Source organism: Anguilla anguilla, chromosome 16 (assembly GCF_013347855.1).
Source record: "Anguilla anguilla isolate fAngAng1 chromosome 16, fAngAng1.pri, whole genome shotgun sequence".
Taxonomy (NCBI): domain Eukaryota; kingdom Metazoa; phylum Chordata; class Actinopteri; order Anguilliformes; family Anguillidae; genus Anguilla; species Anguilla anguilla.
Genome location: NC_049216.1, coordinates 27,638,386 through 27,651,679, shown reverse-complemented (window position 1 = coordinate 27,651,679; position 13,294 = coordinate 27,638,386). Strand labels below are relative to the sequence as shown.

At 42.1% G+C, this 13,294-nt stretch overlaps 1 long non-coding RNA gene across 2 annotated transcripts in view; it reads right to left on the bottom strand.

Annotated features, from left to right (window-relative positions):
* The window catches only part of LOC118215772, a 73,975-nt gene extending 61,071 nt beyond the window's left edge, over positions 1-12,904 (bottom strand). The window contains exons 1-2 of one of the 2 annotated variants that reach the window (XR_004762888.1): positions 12,497-12,904; positions 9,631-9,745 (exon numbers count right to left, since the gene is read on the bottom strand). This is a non-coding gene — a long non-coding RNA (uncharacterized LOC118215772). The remainder of the gene's footprint in view (positions 1-9,630; positions 9,746-12,496) is intronic. The other variant, XR_004762889.1, reaches the window with a different exon arrangement.
* Between the last annotated feature and the right edge of the window lie 390 nt (positions 12,905-13,294).

Below are 13,294 nucleotides of genomic sequence, written 5' to 3'. Positions count from 1 at the left end.
TTAAGTCGAGAATTCAACGACGGAGTTTTGTTCCATAAAAGGAAATCACAGGGCTTAGCTGATGCACTGCTTTGAAAGTCATGAATAAACATCAGATTGCCTTTCTGCGCATACATCATACATCACAGGAAGACACTATCTAATGGAGGAGAACTCCTCTCCGGGAGACACATGAAAAGGCAGCAAAATTACCGACCAAATGGCACAGCGGCGGGGTTTTAATACAGCGGCGGCGGCGGACGGGAGGGGGAGCGGAGGTTTCTTTCTTCACAATGGAGGCCCTAGATAACCATCAACGCTGGTATTAAAAAAAGCACGCATATCGCCATCTTATTTCTCGCACTGGCCTTTTTTCTCTCCGCATTTTCTCCTTCTGCCCAGCGCCCATTTTATGCTCAATTTTGTTTTCTACATGGGCGTATATCTCCAGCACATTAGAAAGCACTTGCTATTTTCATATAGCCCTGTGGTCTTCAGGAAATGAAACCATATTTATTACAATGTTTTCAGATTTGTCGCCGCAATGCATAATATGCCCCGACCGCCGCTCACAGTAAAATGTCATAAGAATACGTGGTGTTGACGATAAGTAGGGCTGCCTGATTCGAATACTGAGAAAAATACAAATGAAAACGATAGATAAACTCAGCATTGGTAAGCACGAGCACAGCAGGACAAGAGAATGAGGCTTTGGAATCTAATGGGTGTCTGCCAGGGATTCAGTCTGATAAACAGTCCTGAATGCCCCTAATGTACCCGCAGAGAGGGAAAAGTCGACCATGCCCACCCATCCTGCTTGTGAACAGCCCTATATCCAAGCTAACCTGGGTAAGCAAAACAGCTGTGTTACATACAGTATAGGGCATTCCATCTGAAATAGGCCACATAGCTCAATGCTGCCTAATGTGTTAACTGCTAATGACGTGGAGGAAAAATTTAATGAAATTTCTTTGTGTATCAATAAGTGTATGCATGGGCTTGCGCGTGTGTGTATGCATATGCACACTGTGTATTTCAACCGTATCCTATTTTCTGAGCCTGAGCGAGTCCTTATCACCTAATACCACCGGTGGATCTCTCGAACAATATACATCAGATCAGGATCTTAATTGGCGTGTGTGGATATGTGCAGAGATGTACACCTAGCCAGGCATGAGACTGGCGTTGCGCAACGGAGTGCAGTAATGTCTTTGATCAATTATAATGGCCGAGCCTTTCATGTAGGACTGCAACTCCCACGTGCCCCCTGCAGGTGTCATTTCATTCCGTCAGCTCTGGGATTAGTATGCAGCAAGCAATAAAAACACGGGCTATTAAGCTGCGCGGCACACACACATAATCTCACCTCCCCAACATCATTACCTTTTCAAAGGAGGATATCAGCGCGCACTTTGCAGAGGTAGGGATCCGGGGGAAAATTCCGAACGTGTAGGAAAGGGGCGGACTGACATCCATTTGTCAGTATTAAGAGTGCTGCAGTTCATCCAAAACCAAATGTAAGCTCAGAGGATCAGGATAGATAATGGTCCCACGGGATCCCAGCCCCCATTTTGGAGTTGGGGGGACGGCAAGATGCAAAAGCACCAGGGGGCTAAGGGGTCATGTGCCAGGATGGTGGGTCCAGAACAGATACTCATTTTACGGCACACACAAACCTCTATGATGCTGGTAAATATGTAATTCAGAAACACAAAGGCTTATTTCATTATTTTGAATGTGATCAGGCGGCGCTTTTACCAGAGGCATTTTGAAGTAGCCAGGTTACGCTAATCTGTTCATTCAGAGGAGACAGTGCAAAAAAAAACGCAGGCTTGCAGAAGACCCCTCTGCTCACAACAACAACAGCAGCGCTTCATCAATGGGGTACCCTCATCTTCCCAAGTCTCCAAAGCTAGAAACAAGCAGCCAAAATGAGCAATCTTCAGGAACTGGTTATACAACCGCAGCTGCTATAAAGACAGTGGAGGCTGCGGTCCCTTGTTAGTGCGTTAAAAGTGAATCTCCATTACGGCACTCCACCTCTCATGTATAAGCCAGGCTTCCCTCAGCTCCTCGAATCTCCCTCTACAAGGCATCAGGGAGCGCTCCTCAGAGGCCTCAGTAAATGGTGGGCCGTGTGTAAGTCTAGCAGACAGGTAAGTAAGCTAACAGAAACTCAAAATCAATTTTTATGACATGAGAAAACTGTACAGTGCAGTCCGGTATTTTATTATTAATAGTGCTAGGGAGATGTATTCCCTCTTTTGTCGTGTGACTCCAGCCCCAGTATTTTCCGCGTCGCTCCGTGCCGTATCCTCTACGGGCACCGAACCCGGGGTATAACTTACCGTCTACAAACCCGTTAACGCATTTCCATACAACCCGTAATCCTGTCCTACAGGACACCGTCAAGAGCGCACAGCACACGCACACACTTGTAAACAGGGCGGCTAACCTCAAAATACAAAATGGCTCCTCTTTTCTTGTAACTGTTTGAATTTAAGAGTGAGAAAAGTGACAACTGTCCAGTAAACTATTGAGGCGACGCGCAAAGCGGCCAAGCAGGCGTGAATCAGGAAGTGTCCCGGTGAGAAAGGTACAGCTCTGGTGGCGGCCATTAAAGGCACAGTTGCGAAGACCGCATGTGCAGACCCTGCGTGTGCATTTGGAAAGCCCTGCGCTCCGGGTCACAGCCCATCCCCTCTCCTGTGGTGCGGTGCGTCTTTCCACAGGAGTCCATGTTCAACACGGCTCAACAGCTGTGAAAGCCAACGGCAGCCCGCTGACGAAAATGGCGGCCGAGGCTGCCGCGTCTGGCAGACGCAGAGGCTAATGCTGAAGGGACAAGCAGAACAGCCGTGGTGCAGTACTGCCCTGATCGCCATCTCTTACAGTACAAATGCACCAATGCGCAGAGCCCACACGAGAAGCTTAGATCTCAGATGTAGCCTTTAATCACAGGTTTTACAACCAGTCCAATAAAGCTTAACCTACAACAATGAGTTACTTTCACGCTGACTTGGTTATCTTGCCCTATGCACTGAACTGTGTAATATGCATTGAGACAGCTCAGTATGCAACCTTCATATTGGTGGAATCAGTATCTCAACAAACCCATTATTTGTCTATGAAAGAGTTAGCTACTTCAAGGCAAAAAACTAATCTGTGTTTCACTACAGAGCATTTCAATTCTCATCAAGAAACATATGCGCACACAGAAGGAGAGGAAACACAAGGCAAATTATTTTCACAATATGAAGCAAGATTGTCCATTAAACTGCTATTGATTAAAAACCTTTCCTCAAAATACATCAAATATGAACTGGTGAGTATACATGACAATGTGTATTTAACCATCCACCAGTCAACAATATAAATATAACAATGTTGAAATGTTTATTATGAAAGATTGATTAATATAGGGTTCCATCCATCGACAATTATCAGGCCCTTCTTTCCATTTATAGAAAAATATTGTGTCTCATTTTGTGAAAAAATTTATGTTAACCTTCTAAATACACACAACCTGTCATGGCCATGAGAATTAAAAAGGTTAGCTATAGACTACAAATAAAGACCAACAACCAACCCAACAACTGAAAGCAGCACTATTTACCCAGTACTTTTCAATTGGCCAAAAAAAGTAAGAAAGATATTCAAATGGAATTTCAAATCAATGGCAGACTTAAATCAGCCCTTATAGATCGCCAAAAGGTAACACATTTTAGGAAAGCACTACCACAAAAAACTCACGCAAAAAAAAACTTTGTAACAGGGCACTCCCAGAAAATGTAGACAAAAGTTACCAAACTTATCCGGCCATAAATAAGTTCCACCATCATAAATTTTAGTTTTAAAGCGACAGTAAAGAGCCAAATTGATCCTTTATACAATAGCATAGTTTTTAGCTAATGAAAAAATATTTTTCCAGATAATAGCTATTAGAATCCATCAGCATCAAATCTACAATCACATTAAAAGCATAGACCTCCTGGGACCAATGTTACACAAAGAGGAGTATTTTTTGTATTTATTCATTTGTAATAAAGACAAGGCACAAGGCCTTGAGCAGAGTCAGTGAACCATTCAAGAATAAGAAACTATAAAATCAGACTTAAACACAAAGCTCAAAGGGTAGTGTAAATACAAGAAATAAGAAGTACCAGGGAGATAGGACACCTCTTTTGAATCTCAAAAAAACAAAGATGCTGTGCATCAAACAAATCATTCAAGATATTATACCAACTTGATGGCAATGGGAGCTGAGCCCCCAGTCTTTTTGGTACATGTACAAAAGATAATTGTGATACTAAGTGTGCAGGAAATGTAGATGCCACTGATTACCAATGTATGTAGAGTGGGAGGTTTCCAACCACTCTGAAATTTGCTCAAAATAGACCTATTTCCGATTTTCATGTCATTAAGTGATGCATGAAAGGATATATCTGGTCTCGACCAGGTGGAGAGAGAAGAACAATTGATTACCTGTCACAAATAAGTGTAACTTGTGTGCTATTGATTGTAGATTTCCAGGAGGATCTGTGATTTGAAGTGTCACTACAGTATATGGAAACGATCATGAATAAAGTTAATAATGATCATCTTGCCGTACACGCTCAAAATAATTCTTAGCAAAGCTAGCACAGATATCAGAGGACTGCTTTGAGCTCTGCAGTGTTTCCGTATTGGCATTTATATTCAAATTTGTTTCTGTTTTTTTTTTACACATTTAACCTCATTGGATAAAGACCAGGGAAAGGCAGTTGAAAAAATACTTGTATAATACTCCAAATACTTCACTGCTGCATTTGCCTCAGTGTTCAACCTTGCTGACATGGGTTGGCACAGGATGTATTTGCCTCATGTTGAGGAAATCATTACTCTAATTACATGCACGTGCATGTGTGTGTTTAAAGCAAAAAAAGAAGATAAAGAAAAAGGGGAAAAAAACGCCTTGAGTAATGTTAACAGCTTATGCATCCTAACAATGTGAAAGTCCCCCTGATCGACTTGTTTGAATAAATTAAAGCAATTAAAGGCCCGATTTGCTCCTATTTCCCTCCAATGATCGACCATCACAGTGCACAGCTGTGGAGCAGCAGTGGACAAAATGGTAGAAGGGAGTAGTGTATCAAAATGAATGCCTAGGGAAACAGACACGCACATTTTACGTAAAGCTCTGAAAGGCCTTTTCAGAGATTAATCATTTCCACTATGCCTTCTGCTACTGTTCTCTCTGTGACTCTATCAAACTAGATTCTCAGCCTAACATTTTTACTGAAAATTATTTTGAGCCACAGCCTTACAGAAGCCTTCTGATGGTCCGCCTGAATCTACTTCCAAGCCAGCTGTTACCATCGAGTTAGCTTAGCTTCCCCATATTCATACCACTATTAATGAAAATCTGTTTTCTAACGCAACAGCAATGCACAGTACATTCAATATCCATCGGGTATAGTGCATCTAAATGTGATTAAACCCTTTCAATAATAACAACAAGGGCAACAGGACACAATTGTGGACAGTTATTCCATCTCTGGGGACCTTGAAAAGTTAAGCAAAGAATAAACGCATTGGGCAAGAATTCGCACAGATGAAAAATGCTTGAAATGGCAGCATACAAAACAACAACCCTGAAGCATGGAGCAACAGGGAGCCCTTTCCAGGTCCCAAGAAAGACCTTACAGCCTGATTAAGACCATTATCCCACTCATTAGAAGACAGAATTTAATATTCACATTCATTTGTGTTTTCTGTACCCAAAGACCTCAATTACTGAATTGAGGCTTCAGTATTTTGAGAGACGCAAGGGTCCTCAACTTTTCCAGGACGTTCAGTGAGGAATAACCACAGAAAGAAACAAAGCTCTCTTTCACCGAGAGAGCAGAGTGGACCTGGAAGCAGGGATTTATCTTTCACAAAAAACCTATTCTTTAAGGTTACTGTATAGGCCTTCTTCTAAAGGTCAGAAAAAATAGATATGTATCAATCCTGAATAATTTTGAAGGTTTTTCTTTATCCAGCCATTTCTTTCTCTTGACTGCCACTATCTGTCTAATATCAACAGCAATCCATTCCTTTCACAAAGCCAGAAAAAAGATAACGAAGAAAAAGGGTGAATTGGATTAACTCAATCTTCCCTACAAAAAAGCGATTTCACCCTGCGTCTCCAGCAGTTTACCAACAACAGACACAACAACTTATTTAATATCAAAATGTTCACATTAATTATCCTCATCCTCTCACAAAGGAAATGTGTCTGGCTGTGTCACAAGTTTAATTAATTTTTGTGCTTGGTTCACATTCCGGGTCATGCCTCAATTCAATTAATACCATTCAGGCCGACTGGAATAATTGAACATTTGCAAGGCAAAGCAATATAAAAGTAATTTAATATACCATCCAATGGTGTCCTGTGGTGATAAATCCACCAAAGATGTATGAAAGTAAACACATCTGTTAACCATCATGATTATATATATATATATATATATATATATATATATATATATATATAAACACTCATGAGACAGATGAGATGAGTATTTACCTGAACCAAAGTGTTGGAACAAGGAAACTGTAGAGAAATTAAGGAACAAGATCCAAAGTACCCCCCCCCCCCCCCCCCCTTCATCTATGAAACATGGTGGAGGTAGTGTTATGGCTTGGCCATTTATTTACTTGAACCGGCTCACTTGTCTTCACTTATGTGTACATCAACATCTTATCTGGTGAGATCAAACAAAATGCCTTAAAAATCACTGGATGGCGCTTCACCTCGCAGCAGCACAATGACCCCAAACATACTACAAAAGCAACCATGGAGTTTTACAGGACCAACTGCACAAGCATTTTACTTGCTTAAGAGAAGACTGAAGGCAAAAACACCCAGAAAGGAACAGGAATTGGGGGTTATCCATGGCTGCAATACAGGCCTGGCAGAACATCACCATGGAAGATACCCAGCGTCCGGTCATGTGTACGGGTCGCAGATTTCAGGCAGTCATCGAATACAAAGGATTTGCAGCCAAGTACCGAATATGATGACTTTATTTCGGATTATATATATATATTTTTTTAAAATTTTTCTCCCCTAAAATGGGCTCCCCTACGTATGAAAAGAGATTTAATTCCCACTCGGATCACCCAATATGGATGTACATACCAAATTAAAAGCTGACTGTCTGTACTTAACCTCTTATTCATTGTTTTATTTCAAATCCAATGTGCCGGAGTACAGAGCCAAAACAAAAATTGTGTCAGTATATATAGACTGTATACACTATATACACAGATGCATAACACATCTGTAATATATAGTATTTTTCCACCAGGCTCTTTGGATTGTTTGTCTGTCGAGCATCAGTTCTGCCTGAAACCCTGTCCTTCATAGCTGTGTTTTCATTCTGCTTGTTCTTCGCAGTCTGGTCAGAAGTGAGTGATGGACTAATCGATGAACGACCTAATCAGCCAGCTTAACTCTAATACCCCGGACAGGTTCACATCATTATCATATCAGGTTCCCCATGTTTCGAGGTGACATATAAAAGGCAAAAGATTAAAGCCAATCTTGTAAAGAGATGCCAGAAGTCTCCATGCTCTGCCCAGAGAAGGCTAGGCTTTTATGTAGCACAAAAACCACAGTGAGGGAAAAAAGAAATAAAAGGAAGAGAAAATGTACTACTAACTGTTTCCATTACCATGTTCTGTAATTGGGAATGGGAAAGGAAAAGGACTCTGGTTTATCTAGGACTTTGTTGTGGCAAATTCCTCCCAACTCCACAACCTCTTTCCTCACCACAGCCCCCAAATCCCAACTCAAGACAGCCTTTGATTATTGGGTTTCCATTAAGGTTGGAGTTTGTTTAGCCCTGACACCCTTGGGGGAAACTCGTATAAATCATCTATAAACATCTTTACACAAGCTGTTTACAGCCTGCAAATGGCGCATTAAAGAGGAAACAGGTTTCCAGTTGGACCTCGGGTCAAGAGGTACCCAAGCTGCACAGTGGTAATAGGGCACTACATACTATCAGGGCTTACGCCCTCCAGAACTGTTTGAATTTTACTGCCCCTGAATGTACCCCATCAGCTCTGTAAAAACAGTCAGACACAGAGGGGCAATGTCGACCAACAGTGCGAAAAACACTCCTCAATGCCAAGCACAACCTGGCACCAATTAGACTAGTATTAAAAACACTGTAATTTTAAACCCATTGGGCAAATGGGATGTGTTCTACATTAGCTAAGTATTCCATAATGGAATTTGTTTTCCTCTGTGTAGAAGTGCCAAATATGCAAAAAAATGTGTTGGGTGTCTAAAGTGCACTGCTGTATTGGAGTAGCCTGATTTGGTTTTGTAATTATTACTGTCTGTATAAGGTCAACCTTATTCATTCATGTGAAGATTAAATCTCTACAAAAACCACAGGGAGGAGAGAAAAGGAAAACCTGGGGCTGTAGCATGAATCATCTAAAACTCTAGAATTTTTCTGTGGGATAAAATTTTAAAAGAGACAGTGGCAACATTCCTAGCTCACAATTCACCGTTCCTCATTATGGTCGTACCTAACTTAATAGTGTATAATTTTTATTTCAAAAGGGAAAAGGGGTTTTCATAGTATACTTTCTTCTTCCTACTTTCACTCCCATTATACATTTGAAAATACATTCCTAAAACCGAGTCTCTAAAATTGCTTGCAAAAGCATGTACACTACGTGACCAAAAGTATCTGGACATCCCTTGGTCTGGTACAGTTTTTCATGGTTTGGGCTAGGCCCCTTAGTTCCACTGAAGGCAAATGTTAATGCTACAGCACACAATCACATTCTTGACAATCCTGTGTTTCCTCAACAGTTTGGGGAAGGCCCTTTCCTGTTTCAGCAATGCCCCCAGGCACAGGGCGAGGTCCATATAGAAATGGTTTTGTCAAGAACGATGTGGAAGAACTTGACTGGCCTAACCTCAACCTGATCCAACAACTTTGGGATCAATTGGAAAGCCAAATGCAAGCCAGGCCTTATCAATGCCCAACCTCAATAAAGAAAATTCCTGCAACAATGCTCCAACATCTAGTATAAAACTTTCCCAGAAGATTTGTTACAGCAGCAAAGGTTGGACCAACTCTATATTAATGCCCATAATTTTGGATGAGATGTAGGATGTCAGGCGTCCACATACTTTTGGCCATGTATTGTATACATAAGCCAACTAATTATACAGATGTTTAATTCACTATTGGCTCCAATAATGTTTGGCTTTTAGGAAGAGAAGATGGCAAATTCAATACAGTCAGTACTGAAAACAAGCATTTAAATGGTGTAAATGTTATCCATTTAGGCATTCTATTTATTTTTGACTTTTTGAAAATTCCCTACATGGAGTCTGCACACAGTGACCACAGATCAACTGCACAAAATTCCCTACCGTCATTAGTGCTTAGGGTGAGTGACATCCGCGCTGTCAACATTTTCCATACTAATCGACATTTCAATAAATGACCAGTGCGAAGACTGCTTTTAGAGTGTCCCTGGAGTGCCTGCTTGCAGCATGGTTGGTTTAACACCAGAGTGCTGGCCTTTGTGTGTAAACAGAGAGGATAAGAAGCGGCGTATTGACTGGGCGATTAATAGATTGATCAGTTACAGTACCTCCAGCTCCTTCTGTCGGCCACTTCACCTTCTGCCTTCCGCCTCTTATCCTCCGCCACCTGGATTCAGGACATTGTTCAGCCAACTCCAGCGAATGCACTACATCCATCCCCTGCTAGAGGGAGACAGGCAGGGGGTAACAGTATGCAATTCACCAGCTCAACGGCAACACACAACTATTTTGCAACAGATTACAGAATGGAAATGGTAAAGTGAGACAAGTGAATATATCTCTTAAATATTTCTGAACAATAATCTGTAGCAAAATAATAGTGTAGTGTATTGCAGTTGAGTTAGTTAAATAACAGTGCGCCAATTTAATTTGCATACATCTGGGTAGGCTATTGGTACACATAGGGTATGCGATGACCCAGTACATAAAATCAGATTCACGGTTCTGTTCCAGCTTGCAGACAGTCGGTGGCAAGAACACCATCAAGCGCACTGGCTGTAGAGAGAGAAGGTCACCACTGGGAAATTTCTCTGAACTCTGAACAAGATGGCTGCACCATGTGTGTTTACTCTCATAAAAGCAAGCGAGAGGGGAAGAGGAGGTCCCTCTGGCGAGCTGAGAGAGAGAGAGTCAAAGGGGGGAACCCGTGCCTCTAAGCCCGATGTCAGCGGACCCCCGTGCCCTCCTGCTCTCACGCGTGCGTGCGCTGTGGCGCGACCGCCATTACTGATCCTGAGAGACAGGCTGGGAGAACAGCAGGTCCAGGCTGCCAGAGGACATCCACGCACCACACTCCAAAAGCACGGAGAATCCTTTCCCCATTTTAAAAACGCTGGTAGTAACGGGTGTGATTTCATTAGCCCCGCGCTGACGCTGATAGGCCGTGGCACTTCCACTTCACTGTGGACGCGGGACCGTTAATTCAGCTGCGCGATATCATGCTACGGCTGACAGGGGCAACCCTTTTTTGTACACATTATAATTTAGCATAGACGGACACAGGGATTATCATCACCCTGCCGGTCTGATGGTACAAATAAAGATAAATGCTCAATCAAAATGAAAGGCATTTGATTTCAAAGCTTGCATTAAATGGGCCGGTGTCAGACTGAACTAAATGTGACAGCCTGGCATCGCTTTAATACAACACAAACCGGTGGCTTTGACGCGCTACCGATATTTTTAGAACTGATGCAAAGCAGATTGCACCATTTCAATCAACCTACACCTTGACAAGCAGCCCTGACCCTGTGAACCAAGACCAGAAATAAAAGCGATCAGGAAAAAGCAAGCTAATTTCCTCCGAAGTGCGGAGTTATTAGTGTGGGGCTTGGGAAAACTGGGAAACGGCTTCAGATTTCCAGCGTCAACAAGGGTGTTTCCAAGATCAAAGGTTGTTCAAAGTAATTTGGCCCACATTGTCTAAAAGGGACTGGCAGAAACGGATAACGATGGTCCATGATTTTAACGCATAATCATGCCTCCCAGCTATGAGTAATTTCCAAAACAAATCTGACAGCCGAAGGAAGATCATGTAAGAACACAAATAATAAGGCAAAATCCACCCCACCATGCAGCAGTTATGCCAGTACAGGGTGGCTATCACACTATACTCACTAACGCGCTGTTAATTTAAAATTCATATAAGCTCTTATTTTTTTCTTGTTCTTTCACCTTTTCAAACATCAATTGAGACCACTTTGAAAAATGCAATATTCCGGAGATGAATCTTGATTTACGCCCCTCCCTTTTTGCCCTCTCTTCCTTATTTTATTTGATCCATTTAGTGGAGATCATATAACTGTATATCAGACTAAAATGAAATCAGGTCTTGTGCACATTAAGGCCGTGTCTTTCTGCAGTCGCATCCCCTCAAACCCCACCCACCGCAGCTCCTGTGCAAGCCAAGGGCAGAGTTCCATTCATTTTCAGGCCCATTTCCTCCCATGATTAGGCGATCAATCAATCCCAGCCTTCAATCGCACCGGGCAGACGGGATTATCTGCCCATCTCTCCCTCTCTCGCTTGCTCGCTCACTCACGCACACCAGCACATTAACGTCAGATCAAGTATCACCGCTTCTGCACCGTCTGAAAGCCACCCCCCACAGACATTTCGTCTTTTCCCTCTACAGCAGCACCCCCCCACCCCCCACAATCCCACGCATGTGCACACACCCACACACACACACACCCACACACATACACAAATCCCTCGCTGCACTGATGGCAACCATGGTCTACATACCCACAGAGAAAAACTGCAATGCTTATTGAAGCACTGTGAACTGCCCCATTTTTTTTTCTGTCTTACAGAGGCATTTTAGTGGTACAGTAATTCTGAACAAAAACCAGTTCTATGGTACTATAAGACTTGGCAAAAGCATAATTCATTCTTACTTTACCCATAGCAAGAGTGGTGAGCACTTTTTAGCATTTAAGAAAACAGCTGGTGTGTTTGAAACATTTTAATGTGTTTTAGCTTTTTCAAAATGGTGCAACTGTACATTGTCTGAAATGCATTATTTATAATAAACGATCTTGTATCAAAAGCATCGAATCAAAATTGTTGTACTCCCAAGCATTCAGCTGATCACATTTCTCAAATAAAAGAAGAGCAAAACAAAGAGTAACACGATGCCAATGTTGGTCTTTCATTTTTAGTATTATTTAGGGAAGCATTGCTGTAGGCTACTGAAAGGAATGCAAAACCAGAATAACTTAACGTTATTAGTCAATAGCAGGAAGAAGAGCACGTCAGGAATAAATGCCTGGGATAGCTGCATTGCAAGTATTATCTTAACTTGCCATAAAGATCGTTAGCCTAGCTGGTAGCTAAACGTCAGCATATCAGAAAAAGCTTGGGATTTATGGGCGAGTGCATCAAATCTTCAGTAAAGTTAGTCACACTTACCAATGGATTTCTGTATCTGCAATAGTTGAATCACGTTTAAAAAAAATGACAGTTGACAAATATTGGTCATAATTGGCTGTAGGTAGCTACCAACAAATCAACTTGAATTTGAGTTTGCAAACCACCTACTGGTAGCTGCATAATAGCGTACGGTAAAACAGATGCTAACAGTAAAACTATCGTTTAACGTTTTAAAGGACCGCAGGTCTGTAACTGAACGAGACGCTTGCACGGCGCCAGCACGCGTGGCCTGTTTGATTAACTTTTCAATGTTATGTTATTAACACACTTCACTAGACTTGAGACTTGGCGTTACACTGTGAGATCCAGATGCATAAGAGAAAAGAGTTCGGAGAGTTTACGCACGTCCCTTAACGATTTAATCATAGACCGTAGTGATTTAATCCATTGGCAGCCATTGCAAATGCTGTAGTGACCTAGATCACGTGTAACCAGCAAATCACTGCAGCATTCGCGCGGAGTTCGCCTGTAGAAAAGCGCGATTATGGATCGGCAAGGTAAAACTAAATAAATATATAAATAAAAACAATCAGACCTTATACTTGGAACCTGTGGCAGGAAACAGGGATACTGAGTTATCTGGATAACTGCGCTGAGTGAAACCTAGAACTTTCCCAAATCTGGAGCATGGACTGAAGTAAAAAGAGCTGTTCTGAGTTTTACTCGGTGCAGTTATCCAGTGATGGCTACAGACCCTTGAAGTTTCAGACAGGGCCCTGCGTATAACTTTTTGAAAGGCAGGCGCTCAAAGTGGGAAAAGGGCACACCAGCCTGGAA